Genomic DNA, 26071 nt, shown 5'->3' with positions numbered 1-26071 from the left:
ATGGTGAGGCTGGGTCAGTGTGAACAGTCAGTCCTTGGGCCTGGCTGGGCAATGCTACAGCAAAACATGGGGCCTCTGACACATGAGGTCATGGGGAACTGGAGCCAGCACGACCACAGGGCAAGTCACAGCCCAAGGACTGGGCTTGCTCTGTGCAGCAATGATTGGCAGGAGGATCTCCCCACCAAGAGCTGCTCTGTTGTCTGGAGGAAAACTGGCTGACAATGTGAAGGGAAAGCAGTCTCTCGGATTGAGGACGGGGGAAAGCTGAAGGAAGGGTCTATGTTCTGTGTAGAAAGATGTACTTTGATTCATTTCTTTCTGGAAACAACTGCAGTTAAAATGATAAATATTTTAGCTATCTATTAATTCTGAGTTCCTTGCACTACTATTTCACTAAGGACATCCTTAATCGAGTAACTATGAAGTCAGGAGGCATGGCTCTTTCACCAATTAGCTCTGGAATCTTAAGGAATTTACTTGAACTCTCTGTGCCTTGTTTTTCCAACTGTAAAATGGCACAATAACATCTGCTGCATTTACCTAGCCCACTGGGTTATTGTAGGAGCCAACGGTGTGTGAAGGAGCTTTCAAGAACATTTTTCTTGAAAGCTGGCCTTTCTCTGGCTGTCCCCAACACACACACACATCCTCAAATTAGAAATAAGACAGCTTGTTAAATAGGCTCTTAAGACACACGCCAAAATGTTCAACACATGCATTTAAGGCAATCAAATGAATTACCACAGCCTACCATTTTTTAAGAATAAAAGATATACATACCCCTTAAACACAGAGAAAGTGAAAAAAATGTACAGCAAGGACTGCTAATTATCTCAATATCAGTTCTCCTCTTTTTCTCTAGTAATAGAATTTTTAGCTGAGTCTTTGACTGTACAGCTTCAAGAGTAAACTTTAGGCTCGATGACAGCAGGGACATTGCCTCTTCTGTTCACTGCTCCATCCTTAACACTTAGACAAGTGCCTCACACATAGTATGTGCTCAATAGATATTTGTTGAATGGCTCCTTTCACCTCAAACTCCTAGCCCAGTAAGAACTATAAAAACGCCTATACAGTTCTCTCAGTTCAACAGACACCAGCTATGCATCTCCTCTGTGCCAGTGATCACGGCATTTGCTGGAAGGCAATGCCTTGTCAGTCATGTCAAAGTGCACCCAGGTTTTCACAGCTGGACAGGAAATACAGATGTGTAAATAAATAACTGTAAATCTGTATGACACTGTTGACGAGGAATATATGACATGGCCTCCAAGTGCCACGGAGGAGGGAGTGGCTAGAAAGTTGTGGGAAGGGCCACGAGAAGCTTCTCAAAGGATGAGAAACCTGAACTGGGATTTGAGGAATGAGCAGATATTAAGGGAAGGTAGAAAGAAGAATGTTCCAGAAAAAGGAACAACATACATGGAGGCAGAAAGGGATGAAACAGTCTGATGTGTTTGTGGAACTCCACGTAAATTTGTTGGGCTAGAATGTAAAAGCCAAGGAGGTGAGATGGCTGTGGGATGTCAGGGCTGATGGAGTTATCAGGGATGGGGTCAGTACAGGACACAGTGAAGAGGGCCCCCCTTTCCTGGGTCCCTAGCATCTTTCCCTCCTTGAAAAAATAAACCGATTTATAATTCTCTGAAATTATACATTTTTCCAGATTGTGACAGGTATTGCCTTTAGCATGGGCATGCATTTATTCTTTGATTCCTCGGAGGAAATGCGCAAAATACACATGATGTGCTGGCCTATTTTATTCAGTTGTTTCAACTCCATCCACAGGTACAGCTGGCACATAGCCTGAGTTTTCCGGGAAAGGTGTGACGTAGAACATTCTGACCCATTTTCTTCATAATTTCATTTGTTCCTCCCAGACTATGTGTCCAAAGTAAACACTTAGCATGTGTTTGCTGATTAAGTGAACAAACAAATGCTTGTATAAATCAGTGACACAAATGAAAATATAGTGGTTATATTTATTAAAGTTCAATTACTTAATGAAAAGCTCTAGCAAATCTGTAATAGAACACTATTAGACACATATAAATCATTCTGATTTTTTTTTTAAAGTCGTCACACTTTTCTCTTATAGCTATTTGTTTCCTCATTGAGAAAGTTGGGCTAGAAACGTGAACAAAGAGAAAAAGTATACGACTTACAAACTGAATTCAAGGCTGTTTTCCCACAGAGTAACCCAGAATGAGAACTTGGCCCTGACTAACAAAAAATGTCAGCCCAGTTAGTCACTGTGAGCCAACACTTGTCCTGGTTCCAGTAACAACACTCTTGCCCATCTCAGGAGAGAGAGAAAAATGTTTGCTTTGAATTTACCTGCTTTGAGAAAGTTTCAGTCTGGCCTTCCCATATCACTTCATTTGTGGTTCCTTCACATGGTGGCGGATATAGGGGGGACCACAGTTTGGCAGGTGTTAGATACATGTTCATATCCCATACTCACATCCACAGGCAAACTGAAGAGTCCCAAGTCATAATTTTGAGGAGTTTTGAGTTACTTTATTTAGTCGTGGTGTCAGGGCAAACAGGAGGCTATTCTGATGGCATTTTTTTTTTTCCATTTCTATTCTGGAAAACTACTGTCAGGGAAGGAACACTGTGTGCTCCTAACATTCCCAGGGTCTGTGCGGCTTTGTCACATGCTCCTGGGGAAAGAAGCATGCATAAATACACAGTATATAGATGTGTTGCTACTGCCTTTACTACCCACTGCGTTTCTGCAGAGAGGGGAGCAGTGAGAGCAAACTTCAGCTATGTGCTCATTCCTGGCCAGGTACTGACCTGGAAGCCTGGTAACATCTCATTTAATCCTCACAACAACCCTATGATGTAGTATTCTTACCATCTCCATTATACTGTGGAGGAAAGTCAGCTCCAGAGAGGTGACACATCATGCCCAAAGTCTCAGAAGTAGTATGAATTAGAGACAGACATGAGTCAGACAGTTAGACTCATGACTGCCCCATCTACCACTACTCTTAGAGGCTTATTTTGAAACTGTCCTTTGGAGTGAAGTTTAAAACAGAAGGATATACTTTTAAAGACAGTGGAGGGTAAACTCTAACTTTGTCTTCAAAGTGCTACGTATATCAGCAGGCTTTACATTCACATTAAAACTGCTGCAACCCCAGGACATTTAAGTTAGCTTAGAGCCCCCATGGGTCATGGGCCATCTTCATGCCTCGGAAACATAGTCAGCTCATAATTTTCTTCAATGATGCCTTAAATAGTGAATGGCACCTAATGATGATTGACTGACTGTTTGCTTTAATATTTCTCAATTGATTGACTGTTCGCTTTAATATTTCTCAAAATTTTCAGTGAGGTTGTTTATCTGGTCTCTGCCAGGTTTAAGAATCTTTGCTCTTGCTGTGAATACAGCAAAGATTGAAAGGATGCCTGACACACTAGCTTTTTAGAAGCCTGCTCCAGGTTTCCTCTGGTGACTTTGGAAGGTAGAACACAGATATTGGGCTCTAGACTTCCAAGGTGCTCAAGCCTACCCCAACCTCCCCAAATGGGTCAAATTCCCCAGTTATAAGGTTTTTGGTGCAATGTATCTCTTCTTTCTAGTAATTACTAGAGTTTTAATTCTACATTTATTTCTGTGGTACTGAATATTATTTCTCCTCTAGTAGTTTAGAAGCTCCATGAGGGCAGGGATATGTCTGTCTTTGCTCATCACTGTATCCTCAAGCTCAGGACAGTGACTGACATCAGCACAGGTGAGGGTTTCCTAAATGAATAACTAGATGCAAAAATGCTGTCCTTACTTAAAAAAAAACCTCTAAATACTTAAAATATGTGTTTTCCACCAGTAAAAATGAAACACACAATCAGATAAAGATGGTAAAATGTCTTTTGGGGCCCTTCCTCTCCCTTTCATAATTCATATCTGGAAGGTTGGACTTTCATGTGGGCTCTGGAAACAGGAAGGAATCAGACGCTGTTTGGTATTAAGCTGCTGAAGGCTGCAGGGGAGCCCAATAACCAGTCTGAGACGAAGTGGGAAATGCAATCAGTTGCTTTGAAGGCAGCAGCCAGAAAATATCTGGCAGGACAGAGGTTCAAACAAATATAATTGTGGTAGATGCTAAATATGGCCACAGGTGAGTAATTCTTCTTCCTGGCTTTCATTGAGGTGTGTCTTTTAAGCCAAATTAGAAATCCAGCAAGAGGATTAGGCATGCATCGTTATAGCAAGAGGATTAGGTGTGCATCATTATAGTAAGAGGATTAGGTGTGCATCATTATAGCAAGAGGATTAGGCGTGCATCATTATAAACAGAGTCCAGCTCTAGCCCATGCAGGGAGAAGGCTGCAAGCTCCCTTTCAGACCACCAAAAAACCCAACGACTCCCTGAGGAACAAGTAGGCCAAGGGCAGCACTTAACACCCTTCCTTCCCCAGCCCCAGGTCAGGCCATGTCTAAGGCATGCTTTAGTTTTTAGCTGCCACCATGTCCTTCTGCAGGTGCTACGTGAAGGAAGCCAATGATTTCCAACAATGAAAGTTCACATCCCCAGAATTTCCTAATTTTTCAATTGCTTCTGTAAATTATTTCAGAACGTGTCACTGTTAAAATTCCTACTTTCATTCCCACATCCCGAAGTTTAGAGAGGGAATTGGGCATTATCAAAGCCAGATTTGAACTCAATGGACCAAGTTTCTTCAGCAGAGGATCCAAAAGGAACCAAAATTTTAATCAGGACTGTTATTTGTATGCAGACATAGCAGGAGCCCTTTGGTACAATGCAGCACCCAAGACAAGGATTCGATAAAATAAATCACACTCATTTTCTCCTTTAATTCTTACAGCATCCTAGGAAGTAGGTATTCTCCCTCTCTTATAGATGAGAAAATAGTTACAAAGCTAGTAAGTAGTGGATCCACAATTCAAGCCTAAGTAACCTGCAAATTACTTTTTTTTTTTTTTTCTGAGACGGAGTCTTGCTCTGTCACCCAGGCTGGAGTGCAATGGCACGATCTTGGCTTACCGCAACCTCCACCTCATAGGTTCAAGCAATTCTCCTGCTTCAGCCTCCTGAATAGCTGGGATTACAGGCACATGCTACCACGCCCAGCTAATTTTTGTATTTTTAGTAGAGACGAGGTTTCACCACGTTGGCCAGGCTGGTCTCAAACTCCTGACCTCAGGCGATCCGCCCGCCTCAGCCTCCCAAAGTACTGGGATTATAGGCATAAGCCACTGCGCCTGGCCTTAACCTGCAAATTAAAGGTGAATTTTCAAAAGCAACAAATGAAGAGATTTCTTTGTGGTAAGGTCTTATGGGCAGTAATAACAAAATATGTGGCGTAAAATCAAGGATCTTATATTTAGTCAGATTTTTAAAAATAGAAAATAAAGCCAAGTATATCTGACTATACTGCCCATTGATAAATTCCATTTTATCCAGAAGGCTGTGTGGTGAAGTGACTTCTGAAATCCTTCAGCTATTTAATCCTGGCTAAATTACTTAACATCTCTATAAGCCTTAGTTTCCACATTTGCATTATTATAAAAACTAAGAAATCACATATGAAAAGAATGAAATTATTAGAAAAAAAAAGAGAAGAAAAACAATAGCATGAATACATATCAATAGTCATTTTTGAACACATAAAATTTCCAAACTTCTAGCAAGAAAATTGCAAATATAAGTATCTCATCAATAAAATAAATAAGTGCTATAATCCAATAAAGGCATTTGGTCCTGATTGAGAGAAAAATAAAATAAAATCTCCCAAACCAAATATTTTTTAAAAATCTAACTTATTGGCAAAAGTGATTTTTGAACTCCAAACCTATAATGAACGGTTCAAAATACAGATAGTTACGTCTGAACATAGATGAACAAACATCTTAAAACCTTAGCAAAGTAGAATAGAACAAACGTGTCAAACTCAATAAAATAAACATCCTCTTGAGTGAGTAGTGGAGGGAGAGGAACAGGAGAAATCCCTAGGCAGCTTCCAGAGAGTTCTTCAAGCAGGACATTCTGCCAGTGAAGGCGCAGCCTCCAGAAACCAGAGCCACGTCAGGCTAGCAAGCACTCAAGGGCTTCTTGTATACTACCTTGTATGTTTGCTTCCAGCTGCTCTGTGTGTGTGTGTGTGTGTGTGTGTGTGTGTGTGTGTGTGTGTGTGTGTGTGTGTTTCTTTTTCTTTTTTTGGTTTGGCTATTTGTTTTTCTAAGCAAATCTTTTGGGTTTTCTTCACTTTTTTTTCCTTTAATACCCCAATTTACTTAAAATATTCCAATTACCTTAATACATGTAAGTTTATTGTATTTCTTTATACTTTTAATTACAGATTTACGTGGTATTCTAATTTGTCATCTTATCCTATTCTCTTTTTGAATCTTACATTTTACTTTAAAAAGTATGTACACCCCATTTATTATGATTTTCTTGCTCCTTATTTATTGTCCTTATTTTCAATCCCAACTATATTATGTTTTTAACTTTCAAACTTATTAAGTGTTGTTCTTTTAAACTCTTTTATCTGAATTATCTCAGTAAATGAATCTTGTGTTTCTTGTTTTTTGAATCTTACAGTATTCTTTTCTAGTCCTGTCCCAAATGGCTTGACCTCCAATGCAATGCCCTGTACACTGTCAGGCCCCTGAAAGACAGGCCATGAATGTTAGGAAGTAAACAGCTCTGCTCTGGACCACAGTGGGCGCGCATGCTGGGGAGGAGGCACCCGGGCTTCTCCCACCCTTTCCTTGCACCTTTGATAAACTCTCAGGGGAATCACCGCTGTGATCCCTTCAGGCTAACAGAAGAAAATCTATATGAGAAAGAGAATACAGAAAGCTGAATTGGTAATGTTTAGAATCCCTAGAAGCTGGAATGCCCATCTAAAAATAAGGTGATTTAAAGGTGTAGACAGTGATTGGGCTTCATTGCTGAACAAAGAGATCTAAAAATCAGGACTGACGGGACAAAATGGACAGAAAACTCCATAAAGATGCAATAAAGAGACCTAGCTCAAAACATTTTTTGGACTCTGGAGCTCTGAAAAGGGATATTTTCTGCCAAGTTATCTAGCCTCAGACAAAAGTAAATGTTTTGACATTCCTGCAGGCTCTGTGAGTTCCCCACCTCGTGAACAAAGGCCTGCCCCGAGGTGAGGACCTGTCAGCTGACACTGCTTATCTGCCTTAAAACCTGAGTGCAGTGGCCTTCTCTAAACACAGGGCAAGGGTGCTAATTGGAGAAGGCAGCAGCTCTCTCTCAAGTGAGAAATACCTACTGAGGGAAACTGAAGGTCTGGACGCACAGCAGGTGTCTGAGACCCTAAGAAAGCAAATATGACATGGATTGAGGGAATGACCTATTATAAATGGGCTGAATATGCACCCAGAGGGCACTGTCACTAGGGCAATCAAAATATTAACTACTTAAACTTGAGCTCATCTTTGAAAGAATTTCAACGGTATAGTGCCTGAGTCAGGAAGGGAGTCAATACATATGAAGTGAATGAGTGAATGGACAAGTGAATAAATAAATAAACAAACAAATTTATGGCGTGGATCAGGGGCAGGCAGTGGAAAAATCTCCATAGAACAAGAGGCTTAAGGTCTGCCCACAGGCCCACTATCAACATAGTGTGGAATTTCAAGCAAATCAATTTACTTCTTAAGTTTATTTTCTGTAGAAAAAAATTGAAGTTTTTCTTAACGGAGGTGCTATGAAGATAAATATAAAATAAAAAAGTTCCCCAAACAGTATTATGTATAGGTAAGACATTATAAATTGTTATGTATCTTACTATAAATTGTATCATGTAAGATTACATACATGTTTAAGAGAATGATAAACGAACCCTTGTACATACCACCTAGCTTAAGAAGTAGGTTTCTTTGAAGTCCTCTTTGTGCCTTCCCTAGTTCCTCTTCTTCCTTCTGGGCCAATAATCCCTATTCTGAATTTTTGGTTATAAATTTCCTTAGTATTCTTTATGGCAGGGGTGTCCAATCTTTTGGCTTCCCTGGGCCACACTGGAAGAAGAAGAACTGTCTTAGGCTACACATCAAATACATTAACACCAATGACAACTGATGGGCTATAAAATAATTGCAAAATGAAATCTCATAACCTTTTAAGAAAGTTTACAAATTTGTGTTGGGCTGCATTCAAAACCATCCTGGACCACATCTGGCCCATGGGCCGTGGGTTGGACAAACTTGCTTTATAGTTTCACTACATATGTATGTAATCCCAAACAAACTATACTTTAGGCTGTTTTTGAACTTTACGTAAATAGATTAACGTTACATGTGTTTTCTGTAGCCTTAACATTGACTTAGAACTTATACATGTTGCTACTTGTATCTGCAGTTAATAAATTCACTGCCAATGCTATAATACTTGACTATTATTATACTACAATTTAGAGATCTAGTTGACTGTCAATAGACATTTAGCGTACTTTCTGATTTTTGCAATTACAAACAATGCCGCAGTGACCTTTGTTGCATGTATCCCCTGCTGCATATGAACATAGTGCATTTAGGAGTGGAATTCCTGGGTCATAGGTCTGAAAATGTTCAACTTTACTAGGGAATGTCAAATTCTTTCCAAAGTAGTTGCACCAATTGATTCCCAGTAGCAGTATATGCAAGTGTCTGTTGTATATCGACAGCTTGGAATGTTGTCAGATTTTAAATATTTTGCCAACCTGACTGCTGAGAAGTTATATCTTATTGTGGTATTCATCTGCACCTCCTTATTACCGATCAGGTGGTGGAACGTTTCATATATTTATGGTGATTCATGTGCTTCCTCTTTTGTGAAACCTGTTTCTATTTTTGCCCATTTTTCTGTTAGAGTCTGATTTTTCTCTCTTATTCATGGGTTCTTTGTTGATTCTCTACCCTATTCCTCTGTCTGTTGTAAACTAATTTCCCACTTTATGGGTTGTTTGTTCACTTTTTAGGATGACTTTGATTAAAAAAAAAAAAAGTCCCCTCATCTTATTGTTTTGCTTTTGGAATGACTTGGGTCCTTCGCTCTTTCAAATAAATCTTATAATCAGCTTCTCAGAGCGCATGAACAATCCTCTTGGGATTTTTGTTAGAATTGCATTAACTCTACACTCATTCTGAAGAGAATCACTACCTTTATCAATTTTTCCTATCCACAAACATCTATGTCTTTACATTTATTTTGGCCTTTCTCAATGTTTTTAATAAAGTTTCAGAATTTTTTCATAAAAACATTATTTTTGTTAGATTTATTTTTATGTACCTTACATTTTTGGTTTCTATTATAAATAATATTTTTAAATAAATGGACTCAGTTGGTAATTAGCAGAAATGCAGTTGACTTTTGTATGTGAATTTTGCTACATTTTTCTAACAATTTGTATAATTTATCTGCAGATTTGATTGGGTTTTCTATGTAGACAATCATATCATCTGGGAATAATGATCACTTTACTTCTTCCTTTATAATTTTTAACTTTTACTTCCTTTATTTATAACATTTCACCATCAAATATAATATTTGTTAAAGTCTGCTTTGGTGTTTGGCTTTTCTTATTTTATTTTGTGCATAGTATTTATTGGGTTGAGAAAATTTTCTTGGTGAGAGTTTTATTTTGAATAATTGCTGAAATAAAACACTTTTTGCATCTATTAAGATGAACATATGGCTTTTTCCCATTAATTTGTTGATATGATAAAATGCAGGATTCTCTAATGTTGAGCTAATTTTCCATTCCCAGTATAAACTCAACTCAATGCAGTATCTTTTTGTCATGTTGTTGGATTTGGTTTATTAGTACTTTGCTTAGGATTTTTACATTTATGTCTATGGGTAAAATTAGGTAGTATTTTCCTTTATTATACTGTCCTCATGTGGTTTTAGCATTAGGTTATATTAACCTCACAAAATAAATTGAAAAGTATTCCCTGCTTTTCTAATCACTCAATGAGTATATATAATGTTGGAATAATCTTTTCATAATCCATAAAATCTGGGCCTAATGGTTTCTTTGGGGGGAAGATTTTTAACTACTAATTCAATTTCTTAACTACTAACTCAATTTCTTCAATGGTTATAAAAACATACAGGATTTCTCTTTCTTCCTGAGTTAGACTGTTAAATATATTTCCCCTAGAATTTTAAATATTTTACCTAATTTCTCAAATTTATTAGTATAAATGTATTTATATTATTCTCATGTTCTCAATCTTAGTTACATCATTATTTATGTATTTTCCTTTTCATTTCTTATACTGTTGATAAAACCGGTCTTACTAGGATTTTATTATTCTTTTCAGAGAATCATATATGGGATATGGGATTATTGGTCCTCTTTGATATCTTCAGTTTCTATTTCATTCATTTCTGCCTTTATATGTATTATTTTCTTCCTTCTCTCGTTGGGTTTATTCTGTTGTTTGTTTTTTTTTTTAATCCCCCTAATGTCTTAAATTCACCACTTATTTATCTTGTAAAATAAAAGTCAATGTCTGTTAAATTTCCATTATTATTTCTTCCTTGATCCTTGACTTATTTATTATTGTGACTTTTATTTGCCAAATATGTGATAATTTTTGAGTTACTTGTTTTGGTTTCTGTCTAGTTGTGATATATTCTGAGAATGTGATATGATGCCAATTTCTTTCAATTTTTGAGTCCTGTTTTTTGGCCTGTGTGTTTATATTTTTTGTAAAAATTCCATTTGTGTCATAGAAGAAAATATATTCTGCACTGGTGGTACTTTTTTTCAATTTTTCTTTTCTTAACTTATGGATTTACTGATTGAAATGTTTTCCTCTCTTTTTATATTTCCCCCTCAGTAGTTAATGGTTGTCACAGAAATTAGATGTGTATACATCCTTAGGTCAAATCCTTAGGTGTAGCTGGGAATACCCCATAGCTCTAAACGTGTGGGCCTAATGCTTCCTGGCAGAAAATTTCATTGTTTTATAAGGCTCTTCCAAGTACAGCCTTTGAATAACGAAGTTCAAACCCTCTAGGTGTGCTACCCCTTGCTTCTATTTCTTCTTCCTCATACCATTTTGAAGATTATGATTTTCCCATTTTGCTGCTACTGAAAGCAAACACTAGACTACTGGAAGTTTGGGCTGGAAGCCAGCCCAGTGCTCACTGTACATCTATCCTGGGTTCCTCTCTAGCCTGTCCCACAGGCTCTGCTATCACCAGCAGGGTTTGAGGGCCTGAGCCCATTAATAAATGGAGTCTACTTGGCCTGGAGAGGACTCCTGCTGTCAGGTGACGGCTGCCCCAGGCTGTGAGAAGAAACCTGGTTGGACACCACACCAGGAAATAAACTCAGGGCCATCTACATTCCCTTTCATAACTCAGCCATTCTTTATGAAAGGATTTACTGTGTGAGGAGCTGGAGGCTAGAAGACCTGAAAGCAGAAACAGTGGAGATAACTAAGCCATTGAAATCAGGGCGGAAAAGCGGCTTTTCCTAGGCTGCCTGCTGCTTTGTAGTGACAGGAAGAGAATTTTTCACTTGAAGAATAATTATTATACAGAAACTTAATCTTGGTATATACAATGCAGATGCCACAAAAATAAAATAGGACCAAATAACCTTATTGGGATCTCAGAGATAAGCAGTAATATCTTCAAACAGGCTGATAAATGCTGAGTTTATAATTTAGTCCTATTATAGTTTGGTACAGTGAAAAAAGGACTTAGGCCTGAATTCTTATTCCACGCTTTCTGTCTATCTTTATGTCATTGTGACTTTGGGTTTTTCATCACTCTCATACAAAATAATCTTGATGCAAAGGACTGGGCTTAATATCTAACAGAATTTAAAAATCACATATTTTTAACCCAGCAATACCACTTATGAGACTAAATCCTATAAATATACTGGAATATGTACATTAAAAGATATAATACAAATACCAAAAGACTGTAATATCAAAAGAATGTAAACAAACTAAATATTCAACAGTAGGTGACTGGTTGTGAAAATGATATATACATTATTATGTAGCCAAACAGTCTCAGAGATCCATATGGAATAATCTCCACGTTTCGAGGGAAAGATCAAATATTGAACTTTTCAGATATAGCTGCAACACAGCCCTGAGTGTAGGAGAACCTCCTAGAACCATGACCACAGAACAGTGGCAATTATGAGGACAGAAAGAAAACATGACAGAGTAACTACATATCCAAACTAAGGGCCAACAAATACCCTGCTTTTGACCAACATCTGGGGGAAAGAACCTCAAGGTTTCTTTGAAATCAGTCAGCCTTTGCTCCAAAAGTACTGGTCAGCTTTCACAATGGCATCAATGGAATCTCCTGTCCAGATTTTGGGCTACTGAAATAAATGATCATCAGCTCCTGGGAGATGGATGACGGCCATGGAGTAGGAAGCCAATAGTGTCCTATAGCCAGGGGAAGCAAATACAACAGGCCAGTGGGGAAGAAGGCCTGTTTTTAATTCTCAGTGGCATCATGCTGCGGCTCAGTAAGGAACTCTGAATTGGGAGGAAGCCATTACTTGGCATATAATTACCAGTGGTAGCAATCTACCAAAGAGGCTAGTGGAGATCGAAGGGCTATTTCAGCTTTTTCGAGAAACAATTTAAAGCCTTGTCAGAATAAAATTCACATTTCCTCTTTCTCTTTAGTGCATTTCCCTACCTAGAGTCAAGCACGGAAGACATTGTTCACAGCTGGAAAGTGAATGCTAGCTATGCAGGGGCCAGCCCCATGGTTTGCTTTGGGAGCCAATTTAATGAAAGCTGGAATCGGGACCAGTAAAGCTTTCATTTCAGGGCCCGTTTTCCAACATAGTTGTCTGACAACTTAACTGGGAAAGAGAAATTATCCAGAGAGAGACAGCTCCTAGAGACCATTCTACTATGTACAACCTCCTGTTTCTTTCCAACTCACTCCAGAGTGATTCCAACCTCCAGTTACCTTCCAATTTGTCTGCTGAAAACCTTTTCCTTGTTTACTGATATCTGCTATATCCCAGACAGCCTCCATTCTCACTACTCTTATTTAAGGAGCCAGCCAGTAGGTGCAAACCCAGTTTCCTTGTTCCAATCAGCTGTCACACTTCTTCACCGTTTAAACATGTGGTCAGGAAGCTTTCTCTCAGTAAGGAAAGGGGTCACCATCTTAAAGTTCTCCTTTGCGCTGAATGTCATTGCATAGTTATGATCAGCAGGCAACTCCCTCGGTTGTCTGCTTTGTCTGACTTTTAGATGGTGTAAATCCTATATGTAAAACCTACATGTGGGGTGCAAGTGGGTAGCAGTCTGGGTAGTTGGTTAATATGTTCCCAGACTGATATATAAACCAATAATAAACATAACTGATCAGCAGGATTTGGCTAGAAATGAACATCTTACACATTCTCAGCACTCATATTGGCTTGTACTACAGAATACTTTTCAGAATTCATAATTGTGTAATCTCCAAGAAAACTATAAGAAAAGAAGGGAAGGAAAAAGGCAGAAAAGGAATGATTTTTCTTTGTCCTTTCTTGTGCCTGTTGAGGATGGCATTTCTCTTTTTCCCCCAAAAAGAATAAAGAAAAGTAAGATATCGAGTGAAGGAAATAGAGTTTTCCCATGATCTCTCCTGCATCTAGACCATCATGGTCCACAATCCTACATTTCTCTTGCCTCCGTCTTTAGGATGATGAGTAAAAATGATTTTTTGAATCCATTAATCTATAAGCCTTTTTGTACTAATGTCTCTAAAAGTATTTTGAAACACTGTAAAATATTGTACTACTAATACAAACACAGAAAAGAAGAAACTAATCGGAGATTTTGATAGTCATCAAATCTAAAGCCAACCATGTGTGTAGTATTCCCACAGCATCTAGCATTATTAGAGGAAAAAATACTTTCTTTTAAACAAAATGAAAACATGATGCTGGGTCACATTTCCAAATATTTTTTCTTGAAAGAGAGAGAAAAAAGAGTGAATATAATTTTCATAGTAAGTGTGGATGACTCTTTCAAACAATGAACCACAGTTTGTTTTTACTGAACTTAGTATTATAATAAGAAAACTGTACATTTTCAGTGCTTATATGGAAATTCTAATGAACATAAAATTCATCCTCACTGTGCCCTTCATTATACAGTCTATTCCTATCATCAAATAAACAAAATAAGAAAAAGGGTCCCACAGAAGAGAATTCCAATTTTTCTGCTTCTTGAAAAAAGCGTATGATCTCAGTTGTGATCCTAACTTTGTAACCAGATAGGCCATTGAGGAACTTGGAGGAAACTGTTAGTTGTCTTTGAGAACCTCCGTTTTATCATAAAAATGCAAATAAATAAAGTGAGCATTGATGTGAAAATTTATTACAATAACTTGCCTTTTCCCGAATATTTATTGAGCAGCTTCCTACGAGGCACCTCAGTGCTAGAACCTGGGGATTCAAAAAGAAGAGGACAGGCCCTCAAGAAGCTGAGCCTGGGGGACAGATCCGAAAAGTAAACATAATTAAACATAGGTTTAAGAGTGTTACGGGAGGTTGGGTGCAGTGGCTTACACCTGTCATCTCACCACTTTGGGAGGCTAAGGCAGGCAGATCATTTGAGGTCAGGAGTTCGAGACCAGCTTGGCCAACATGGTGAAACCCTGTCTCTACTAAAAATACAAAAATTAGCTAGGCATGGTGACACATGACTATAATCTCAGCTACTCGTGAGGCTGAGGCAGGAGAATTGCTTGAACCTGGTAGATGGAGGTTGCAGTGAACCAAGACCATGCCTGCACTCCAGCCTGGATGACAGAGTCAAACTCCATCTCAAAAAAAAAAAAAAAAAAAAAAAAAAAAAAAAAAGAAAAAGAAAAAAAGAAAAGAAAAGAAAAAGAAAAAAAGGAAAAAAAAAGTGTTATAAGAGATTAGGTAAAGCACACAATAGGTCTCAGCCCAGATTTCAATACCTGCAAAAATCTACTCAAAGAAGGTATGGTCTATTACAAGCCTTAAAACAAGGCAAGTGGGTAGAGAGGTAGTCTGAATCTAAAAAAGAGCATTTACAAAGGTCCAGAGGCCAGAGAGAGCTGTGGCCCCATGGAAGGCAGTTCAACATGACTGGGGCATGAGAGAGGAATGGGGAAGGATGGGGCAGGAGAAACTGGCAGAACCCTTAGATCTTGAGGGCCTTACAGGCCATTCCAAGGATTATGGATTTTACCCTCAACGGACTTTGAAGGCTTGGGAGTAACACAGCCAAGTTTTACCTAAAGAAGGGTCATGAGCTTGCACCGTGGATAATGCATGAACTGGTGGAGGTTAAACAGAGGGCAGAGCAATCCATCAGCAGATGGGAGATGACAGTGGCTTGAACTAAGGAAGTGACAGAGCAGATAGGAAAAAGTGAGAGGATTAAGTAGGAACAACTGACAAAAATTGATTACAACTTGACATGCATGATGGGGGAGAGGTCCATGTTTCTGTTTTGGGCAAATCCTTGCACAGTGGTGGGAAGTAGGAGACAGAGCTGGTTGAGAAAAGAAATGAGAAAGTGTAGAGCTTGGTAAGAGATATAAATTAGAGGAACCTCTACCATTCACATGAAAATGCCAGGAGGTCACCAGGTCTTGAGCTGGAGAGACACCATCAGGGACAGAATAAAGAGTTGGGAGTGATAGGCATACATTTGGTAACTGAAGCTACAGGAATGGACCAGACTACTTGAGGTGAGATTTTCCAATGAAAAGAAAACCAAATTTAAATCCCAGGGGAACACCACTTTTAAGAAACATGCAGTGAGAAATGAGTAAGCCAAACGTAAGACAGCAAAGTAAGAAGAAAATTAGGAAGGTGGAACCGCAGATGTTAACGGAGGCACTGTTACAAAAAAGGTAACTGGTCCACATGATTGAATGCAGTAGAAAGAGAACTGAGAAGAAAGTGAGGTCAAAGTGCCACTGGATTTAATGAGGGGGATTGTTCATTAAATGATCTTGGCAAGGAAACTTTCAGTGCAGTGGTGAGTGTGGAAACTAGATTATGGAAACCAGATGAGAAATGAATGCCAACAAGAATGCAAAAGTGGCAAATGTTGACCATTCTTTCAAGTTTGACCATAAGTCCCTGAGGGCTGACACTGTGCCTCATTCTCTGTTGTAACCTGAGGTATAATAATATCTGTTGAATTAATTCCAAACAAGGGAAGAAGATGAAGCAAAGGCTACTGGGAGGGTGGGTCAAGGAAAAAGATGAGATTCAGAGTAAAAATGAGAAGTTTCCTTTAGACAGGAAGAAATCTCTCTTCCAGAAGAAAAGGAGTAGAATAGGTCAGAAAATTTAAATAACTTTCATCCACTAGCTTTCGTTTTGTTGATGAATTGGAAGCAAGGTTATCTACCAAAAATGTGAATGGAAATTATGAAGTAAGTAGATCTAGAAGAGTAAATAGCAAGCTTATTAGGAGAACAGAAAGATCACTGGGCAGCTGAGGGCCCACTTGAGGGTGGAGGGGTTCACTCTGTGTGACAAAATTAGCAAGGATGTGGGGTTGGGGGATGAACGGTCCTCAGAAGTAGAAGACTGCAGGAGGACTGATTTGGGATTGGGCTTTTTCTAGGTGGGGGGAAAAAAAAAAGATGCCAACGGAAAGGAATCTCAGTTATTTGCAATTGGTCCACACTAGAAGGAACTAACGACCAAAGGAAACTTTTGTAGCAAGTAAAGTATCAAGAGGATAAGATGAGATTGCAGAGGGCATGGCAGAATGAGAGCTGAAGGTTTGTTACAGAGGGATATTCCATGTGAATGTAAGTTGCATACACATCTATCCTGTTGCTTTAAGGTCTGGCCACCGTGACCAGGTGCTCTAACCAACATTGCTAACCTCATCTCTTTGCCCTCACGCTCTAAGAACGGCACCTTTTTCCTGAACCCACTGTGTTTCTTTTGAGATGCTAGGCTTCTGAAGGGCAGAGACGCAGTATTTTACTCATTCTGAGAGTCCAATTCCTGCCATTAGGGGCATTCTTGATATCTGTAGTGAATAAGCAAATGAAAGAATGTCTGCATGTTTGCATATCTTCTAATCTGATGAAATGCAGACTTGTGCTCACTCTCCCTGTGTAGGTACCTATGGAATATTCTAACTTCTGAGATCCCACGCAGCAGATCCCTGGCCCTCTGCCCTGATGTCCTTTTGTTGAAAGTTAGGAAAGAGGCTGTAGAAGGAACTCTGGGGCTGATGTGAAGGAGAAGTGATGCTTTAGTGGCAGACGACAAGCCAGGGAGTTCACAGAACACCTCGCAGCATAGAGAATTTGGTAAATTGAGTAAAAGTTACCTATGTGAAACTATAAGGAGTTCCTAAGTCCCAGCTGTAGATGCCAAAGATGTGTGTGATAGTCAAACTATTAAATATTAGATATCCTAATTCACTATAATTTATTGACAGTCACTCTTTAGTGAATATGCTGAAGAAGTTAAAATGTCAAAGGTGACGCTATAAAAATGAATTCTTACTCCAGGCCTCAAACTGTCATGGGTAGTTTTATTTATAGACATGTAGTGACTTCTGAGGCCATACATAGTTAATAAAATGTGATGGAATGAGTTTTTCATGCACTATAACCCTTAGTTATTAGATTTATCTTGGAATCAAAATAATTTAGAATTTTAAACTTTGATTATAAATTATCAGTCACTAAAATTTTTATCATTCACTGAATTATACGAAAGATACTGGAGGAAATTATTTAGCATATCTGGGAGTGGAACTTCTCATACTAAGAATTGTCTAAATCAAGGTGGCAAAAAGCAGCCATATGGAGTGTTTGCAAAGCATTTTATTGTGGGAAATGAATGTGGGTGTTAAAATACTATGTATAACTACAAATTTGGGCATGCTATTTTTTTTTTTATCAGCAATGAGATTTCAATGTTAACGCTAAACTTCATTAATTCAGAAAGCACTAACATAGAACTTTAAAAGAACAGCTGGTATGTGAGATAATCAAAAGTAAACACAAGGTTTCCAAGGAATACTTGCACCCCTCCAGTGGCATTGTGGGGTCGCAGGGAAGATACTGTGCTTCAAAGCTAAAGACCTGGGCAGGGATGAATCTAGCTCTTTCGGAGGCAGAAGCTTATATAACCTGAGGGAACCCATTTTAAGAAAAGGGATACAAAATTCCAAATGTAAAATTAAATTTCAAAAGTGAACTTTTTATATTAAAATATATAAAAGTAAGTATTTTTTCAAAATGAGAAAAGAAACTACAACACTTTTAAAAGCTGAGAACTGCTGCAAACATTCAAAACCCAGAAAAATATTTTATTAGTTAACTGCATAACAGACTGCTGTTAATTTGCTTCCTTATGTTGTTGTTTATATATGCTCAACCTCTTCATATAACAAATATCTGTATCTTTTTGTATAGAAATAAAAGCAATATAATTTAGTCTTCCCTCAACCAAAGTTGACTGAAATTTGGTTTTACTAACAGTTTAGAAAACTTTCAAAGCATTTCACTGTGTTGATGACAGTTTTATGTGCCATTTCAAATGGAACCCCCAAACTTCGTTAAGCTAAAATGCATTTGATCTGCTAGAACACAATCTAATCTAAGGTGTTGTAATATGGAACATGTTATGTACTTGGACCTACTCTCTGTTCATAGTACTGCCACAGGTTTGTGCTCTTCAAACACATCATTTCTGGTATCTTCTAATTCGTGTGACTTTTATAGCAAAAAAAGAAATGCATCTGATGCACTTATAATTATATTAAATTATATTCACTGCATTATCAAGTATGTTCCTGGCAGTTTTGTTTTGACAAGGGATAATGAGAATTAAATCATTCACTTGAAATTTTTTATGTCTGATGATTGAAAGTATTTTCCCGAGGCAAGTTTCAATTGTTGTTTCTCCTCTGGCTCTCTCAATTATTTCTGATATCAGCCATACAACAGAACCTTTGGTCCTTTCCCGTGTGTCAAGTGAACCACAAGACTAATAACCTACATATGTAACTATAAGCCACATTATTCTACCGACTGCAAACTAAGTGTATCCCCAAGTTAACCTCCCCTCAACCAGATCACAGATACGGCCAGGGCCACTCCAGTGTCACCCAGAAGAAGTGTGACGGAGGGGAAGCTGGCTAAGTGGTCTTAGCCCGTTGTTTATAAAATATTTCCTTTTATGGATTTTACCAAAACAAATGTGACTGCATTATGATGGGCCCCCGAAGCAGGCACACTAAAGTGCAAGCTTCATTAGCTTCATAGTTAACTATTTCTGTGCCTGGGCAGGTCACTGTTTTTTCCTAAGCATGGCACTGTGGAAAAATCTTAACTTGTCTGAACTTCAGTTTCTCCTTAGTGAGATGAGGCTGCTACTACTAACATGTGTTTCACAGGGTTGTTGTAGGTTGTTGTGATCTCGGAATGAGTTAATTCATGAGAAGTATTATCATAATGCTTGGTACACAGCAAATGTTTAATAAATATTAGCACTCATTATTAAGCACAAGATGTTATAAATTGCAGGATACTACATAACAAACTGGTTAGAAGAGTAATTCATATACCAACAAACAATAAAGACATTAAGCAGACACAATTGTTACATGTTAATTAAAGCTAATTTCCTAATTGCATAATTACCGTAAATTACTGTATATATTTGAAAACAACGAAACTGCTTTTTAAAAACTATAGCCAACCAAAAGTTTGAGGCTGCAGTGGGCTATGATTGTGCCACTGCACTTCAGCCTGGGAAGCAGAGTGAGGCCCCGTCTCAAAAAGAAAAAAATTATATCTGAGAGATTTAACTTGTACAGATGGAATATTACCTCTTCACATCTCACTATATTGGAAATGGAGGTGGGGTGGGGTAGGTGATTTGTTGCCCCGTAGTATTTTAGGAGAAATAAGAATTTTTTTTTCTAGTATTAATCATTCTAACTGGTGTGTTATATTTCCTTTCCTAGGAAGCATATAAAGAATTCCATTCCCAGAAATCAAGGTTTCAAAACATCTTCAGAAGCAAAGTAAACAAAATGGAAAACAAATCCTAACAATAATTTTATTCATAGAAATTTTTTTATTGCTAATAAAATCAAGGAACACTATATACTTTTACAGACTATACGAATTCTTCACTTTACTTTGAAAATCTCAATATTTATTAATAGGTAATACTGCACAAAATATCTAGTTAAGAAGGCATGAGATATTTTAGAGTCAAATCTGACACACAAGCCCCTACAGAAAAGAATATGCAATCTTTCAAAGTCATAAATTAATATGCTGTAAGATTCTCCAGACAGCAGGGATCAGAATAAACTGAGAAGGAAGAAATATTTCCTGCCAGTAGCAAGCAGTAAAAATGCCAAATGCAGGGAAGCAGGAGAAGCCTTTTAAAAAACAAATGAGGTTCATTGTGAGACCATAAGTCTGCCTAAAGCGAACCAGATTATAATTTGTGTTTTAGTAGAGATTAGACTTTCAAACATCTTGAATTTCAACAGTTGAATATGAACAGCTGAGGACCTTTCTCACGGTCCCTAAAAATGTGCCTCTCCTTTCAACGAGAAATGAATCACTGCTTTCTATTCGGACTTTTGGCTTCTCTATAGCAACTCACTTCTTAGTCTCAGTCTATGGGAGGCAGAATGCATGCCATTGACTTAAAGAATCGAAGTCCAATGAGGTGAAAAGCAGTACTTGTGAGGGCTCAGGTAAGAGACAGAAAAAAATCCTGGCAGTTATCTTATTTTTCATGAAGAAACCAGAGCTGAGCTATGCCAAGCAGACAGCTATGAGCTCACTGGTTTGAAATAATTACACATTGAGACTTTTCCTCAGGACAGACCTAATGGGTTTATGCAGGAAACATAACTCAAATATTGATTTACAGGGTTTCTCTTTTTAAGTCAGTAATAAGTACCTTTTACCTGTACTTGGGCCTGACAAAGTTCTCTGTTATGTTAACTGATGAACTCGATTAAATAGAAAGTAAATATTCAACTAAAGCAGATTGTTCTTAATTCACATTTTTATGTTTGGTGGCCTCATTCCTATTTTAGCAGATGAAGAAATCAAAGCCTCAAACAATTGAAAATAATAGAAGAACTTTTCAGAGGAATAGTACTGCATTGTTGAGACCCAGAGCTTAAGTACGAACTGAAGCAAACCCAAAACAAATTGCTCTGTTTAGCCCAGAGCCAATCTGCGAAACACTCTTTTTAACGAAGAGGAGATGTACTATGACATCAACCAAGGAAACAGAAACATCAAAAGGGGACAGTATTCAAGTGATTTCTGTGGGAAGACGCAGAGCAGGATCCTAAACACCGATCTATGTATTTCCGCACATGTCTGCTCCATGCGTAAAGAAAACAAGTAGAAGCACAGGAAAACAGCAAAAAATTCACCTAAAACGCAGTGAAGCATGCTGTAAATTAGCAGGTCCTTCCAAGACTCCTAACCTGTCCTGTAATGTAAGTAAGAGAAGAGATAAATGCAGATCTGATGGTGTCCAGCACTCACCTGGATTTTAGACTCATTGGATGGCAGTGTAGAAGGTCTTAATTTATTGTTGAAGTGGTATGTTTTGTTTCATTTTATTATTTTCAAATAAAGCATTTAAATTTTTTGTAAGTACCGGCCCTCCGAATCCTATTAGTAATGACACTGCCATTGATGACCATAGAGCCAAGAAAAAGTTGTTTGAGAAAATTCCACTGTGAAATAAGGATGCAGAGGATGTTAAGGTAGCAGATTTGCTAATATAATAAACAAGAGTTAATAGAGCAAATAATATTTCTTTCCACTACCTGGTAGATGTTGAATTGTATAGTTAAATGGATTGGTAAGAATAAAAATGAATACATATTACGGTATACTGTTGTGGATGATATTGAAAACTGACCACTATACTTCTCTCAAGAAGCTAAAAGAATGGAGTGCTATTCTGAAGACAAATATAACATAAGTCCAAAAAAGACTCAGTCATACAAACCTTCTTTGCTTTTTTTCCCCTGACTCTCTCCATTCCTCCCTACCTCAACCTCTTGACAAGAGGGCTCCTTCTCATCATTCAGGCCTTGGGGCTCAAAGAATACCTTCTCAAAAAGCCTTTCTCTGACCACATTGTATACAAAGTACTCTCCTATCACAGCTCTACCCTATTATCCTGGTTTACTTTCTCCTTAGCACATTTTTAAAAATCATTAAAATCATCTTTTTTGTTTACTTATTTGTTTATCATCTGTCTCTCCCAGTGCACCACAAACTCTGTGAGAGCAGGCTCTACATGTATACCACCAGCACCACAAATAGTAACATTTATTATGTTCTTAGATTGTGTGGGTCAGGCACTTAGGACATTCTCGCTTGGAGTCTCTCATGAGGTTGTACTTAGATGCAGTACTGGCTGTTGGTTTCAGGCCTTGCTTTCTCTCCACGTGGGCCTCTGCTTGGGATGGCTTGGATGTTCTCATGGCATGGGGGCTGGCATTCCCCAGAGCAAGCAATCCACAGCAGAAACTGCAATGCCTTTCGTAATCTTGCCTCAGAAGTCACGGCATCTCACTTCTGCCTGTTCTGTCAAGTCACATGATTCGGCATGGGACAAGACTCTAGAAGGAATGAATACCAGCAGGCAGGGATCACTGGGTCCATCGGGAGAGGTGGGTACTGTTACAGTTAGCTGTTTTAAAAAAGCAACTTTGGGGTTCCAAAACCTTATATTTTTATATATTACTTTAACATTTAAAGGACTTTAAAAAAATCGTTAAAGCTTTCTACTTTTCTAAGGCATTTGAAGAAGGTATGCATTTCTTTTCAGTGATTTCCATGGTTTGAATGTGCCCCTCAAAGTTCATGTGTTGGAAACTTGATCCCCAATGTGGTAATGTCGGGAAGTGGGACTTTTAAGAGGTAATTGGGATATGAGCCTTGCTGTCATGAGTACACTATTACTGTTATTGAGTAAGGGGCTTTATTATCATAAGAGCGACTTCCTTAGGAAAGGACAAGTTTGGCCTCTCTTGCTCTCTCTCATCCTCTCTTGCTCTCTCTCATCCTCTCTTGCTCTCTCTCATCCTCTCTTGCCCTACCACCACAAAATGATGCAGCAAAAAGGCCCTCGCCAGATGCCAGCTCCTCAGTTTTGGGCTCCCAGCCTCCAGAACCATATGCCCAGTGAATTCAGTTCATTATAAATTATCACACAGTCTGTGGTATTCTGTTACAGCAGCACAAAACGGACTACGGCAGGGACAGGATAAATGAAAAGAATCATAAAATGACTTCTGCCCCCTTCACTTTATATTTAATAATGAGTTACTGGTTTTGTTTTACTATCTGTTCCATTGACAATGTGCAGTACTCAGGCCTTTTGCATGTCAACATGGGATTAATGCCAAGTGCCGACACAGCTGGGCGGAGTGAACAAGTATTTGGAAGCAGGTCCCCAGACAGGATTTGCAGCCCATGTCTCTTTTGAGACAATGACATATGCAATTCTTCTACCAAAAATGATCTCACTTGTTAACAGTTGATTGTTCGGAAGTCTGGAAAGGATAGTGTATTATTCTGGCACCCAGGGTAAACTTAACTAAAGACTGTAGTCATGTGTAACCCTAACTTTCTCAGGGATCAAAAGCCAAGGAAGGCAAATACATTTGTAAAGTTGCTGAAAACAAGAATTACCTGTCTGGATTTTTTAAAAGTCATAATCATTCTGTACAGGGTGAAAGGAAGAACACCTTCTCCCAATTATTTCAGCTAAGATGGTTGAATTTCCGCTACAACGACTAAAACTGATTACATGAGTAAATAAATGTATCAGTCCATCAATAAATTAACTAAGGAGCCTGAAGAAAGTATGAATTTCTTTTCAGTGACTCCTCTGGCTTGAATGTGTCCCCCAAAGTTCATGTGTTGGAAACTTGATCCCTAAAGTGAAAAGCCTTAAGGTCTACGTAGAAAAATGACTGTTTGGAAAGAAAGAAAATAATTAGAAAAGAGAAAATGGAGCCAAATAAATGATATTAGTACAAGTAGGAGTGAGATTTAAATTAAAATGAGAACTCTAAAATCACTACAAAAAATCACTTCAGTGGAAATTATTTTAGGTGAAACACAGACTGCGGTTCATCCTCTGCTCCGTTGACATAGAAATAATAAAGGGAGACTGTTGCTTTCTGGCTCAAAGCTGCAGAACACCAAGGCAATTTGTTATCTACTACTTGACAACTGATACAGAGATGAGGGGAAGCAACACTAAATCCCAGCTACTCTATTACAATGAAGAGAGAGAAAAGCTTCAACGCCTATTTTACCTCAGGGCAGAAATGGTTTCACCCTGAGTCCATTAAATCACCTTGACATGATATCAGAGCGAAAACTCATTAGGGCATTTTACGCTTTCATACTTGAGCCCTGGTGTTACCAAGGCACCCAAGAGAAACCTTCCTTCAGAAACTCAAAACAGCTGGCACCAGATTTCAGGGAAACGAGGCAGCTGGTCTACAGCTGGAGAGCATCAGCTGAATAGCCAAGACTGGAGAGGGACGAGGGAGTCAGCCAAAGAGCAGTATTTTCTCGAGGTAATTCTGACCTAGCAGAAGGACATGCTTTTTTATTTACTAGTTATAGCTCAGAAAGGGAAGGGTTTGATTTTAGAAACTAAACCCTTGCTGTAAGTCAAAGAGATACTAATGGAAGACTCCTTAAAAAAGAAAGTTTTTGCCTTCTTGATTTGATTTTTCTGTAGCATATAAACTCAATCTTAGGAGACATGTGATTCTCAGTCTCCCATATCTCTACTTCCTTCGACTTTTCTTTTGCTCCAACACTAAAGTGTCAGCAAGGAGGGAGGTAGCCCCAACCAGCTTCATGTTACAAGGACCTTTCATGGCACTCATGCCTTTGGACTCTGAAGGCATCGCCAATGTTTAGCATTTCTATGATATAATGACACCACTGTGAAGTAAAGCCTTTCCCTAGGAGCAGCTCTCACTTCCCTATAATAATCCATTAGCCTTGTGAGATCTGGATTCCAACTGCCAGGTTCTTCTAATCTCCAAAGTACACATGCAGGCCACTTTCCTTATGCAGCATACTGAGCAAAAACCATCAATAGCTTTTGCAAAGAACAAACACACGTATTGTTTCCCATCACAACGGCAAATGTCAAACTGCTACTTTTGCCTTTTCCAAAAGTGTGTGTGTGTGTCAGGGGGGGACATTCTAGGGAAGACTTGCACTTACTTATTTTGCATGCATGATAAAAGTTAAATCTAACCGAATACCTGCAACGCGTACACTTATGCTACAAATACTCCACTCCTAGAGTCAACAGCAAATGGATTTCCCAGTTTTCAGACCTGGAACTATCTCCTCTGACATAATTCTCTGGGTTTTTCTTCTTCTCATCACAGCCTTTTTTTTTTTTTTTTTTTTTTTGAGGGACTGGTTCTTTATTTCCAAAAGACACTTGTCCATATTCAGTATCAAAACAGTTGCACTATTGATTTCTCTTTCTCCCAATCAGCCCAAAGAGACCACATAAAAGGAGAGTACATTTTAAGCCCATAACCTGCAGGATATACACCTAACAGACCTCCTAGAAACCTTACCAGAAAATAGGGACTGGGTAGGGAAGCTTTAAAAGATCAACAAACTGCCAGCCCATGGACTGCAAAAAGATAGTATTTTCACTCAGGTTACAGGGCAAGTAATTTTTTATAATTTTTATATAGACATAAATCGTTAGTCTAATGACCAAGGATTTAAGACATGGATAAGTCAAAACAACGGAATAAGTCAAATCTAAGTTAAAATAAAGGAAAAAACTCAAAATATCATCTTAAATAATGTGGCAATAGAGTTAATTGTTTCATTTTTCATGGCGTCAGTAGTAGAACATCAAATACATAGCATGTGGTGGCTAGAAAAGTCTTTACAGATTAGCCTATGCAACGCTCTTTGTACAGATGGGGAGACCAAGGCAAGGCAAAGAAGTCAAGAAAATCTTAAAATACAGTGGTACACGACATAGATAATGCAAAAGAGCA

At 38.4% G+C, this 26071-nt stretch overlaps 1 protein-coding gene across 12 annotated transcripts in view; it reads right to left on the bottom strand.

Moving 5' to 3' along the window:
• COLGALT2 (collagen beta(1-O)galactosyltransferase 2) overlaps window positions 1-26071 on the bottom strand; it is a 123938-nt gene that overhangs the window by 67523 nt on the left and 30344 nt on the right. Inside the window, exon 2 of one of the 12 annotated variants that reach the window (XM_074389962.1) lies at window positions 7867-8029. The exons of the other annotated variants lie outside the window; for them this stretch is intronic. The gene's annotated coding sequence lies outside the window, so the exon portion shown is untranslated. The remainder of the gene's footprint in view (window positions 1-7866; window positions 8030-26071) is intronic. 12 annotated transcript variants of the gene reach the window in all.

The sequence above is a fragment of the Saimiri boliviensis genome, chromosome 19, assembly GCF_048565385.1.
Source record: "Saimiri boliviensis isolate mSaiBol1 chromosome 19, mSaiBol1.pri, whole genome shotgun sequence".
In the NCBI taxonomy this organism is placed as follows: Eukaryota; Metazoa; Chordata; class Mammalia; order Primates; family Cebidae; genus Saimiri; species Saimiri boliviensis.
The sequence above is the reverse complement of the archived record's forward strand: the minus strand, read 5'-3'. Positions and strand labels throughout refer to the sequence as shown.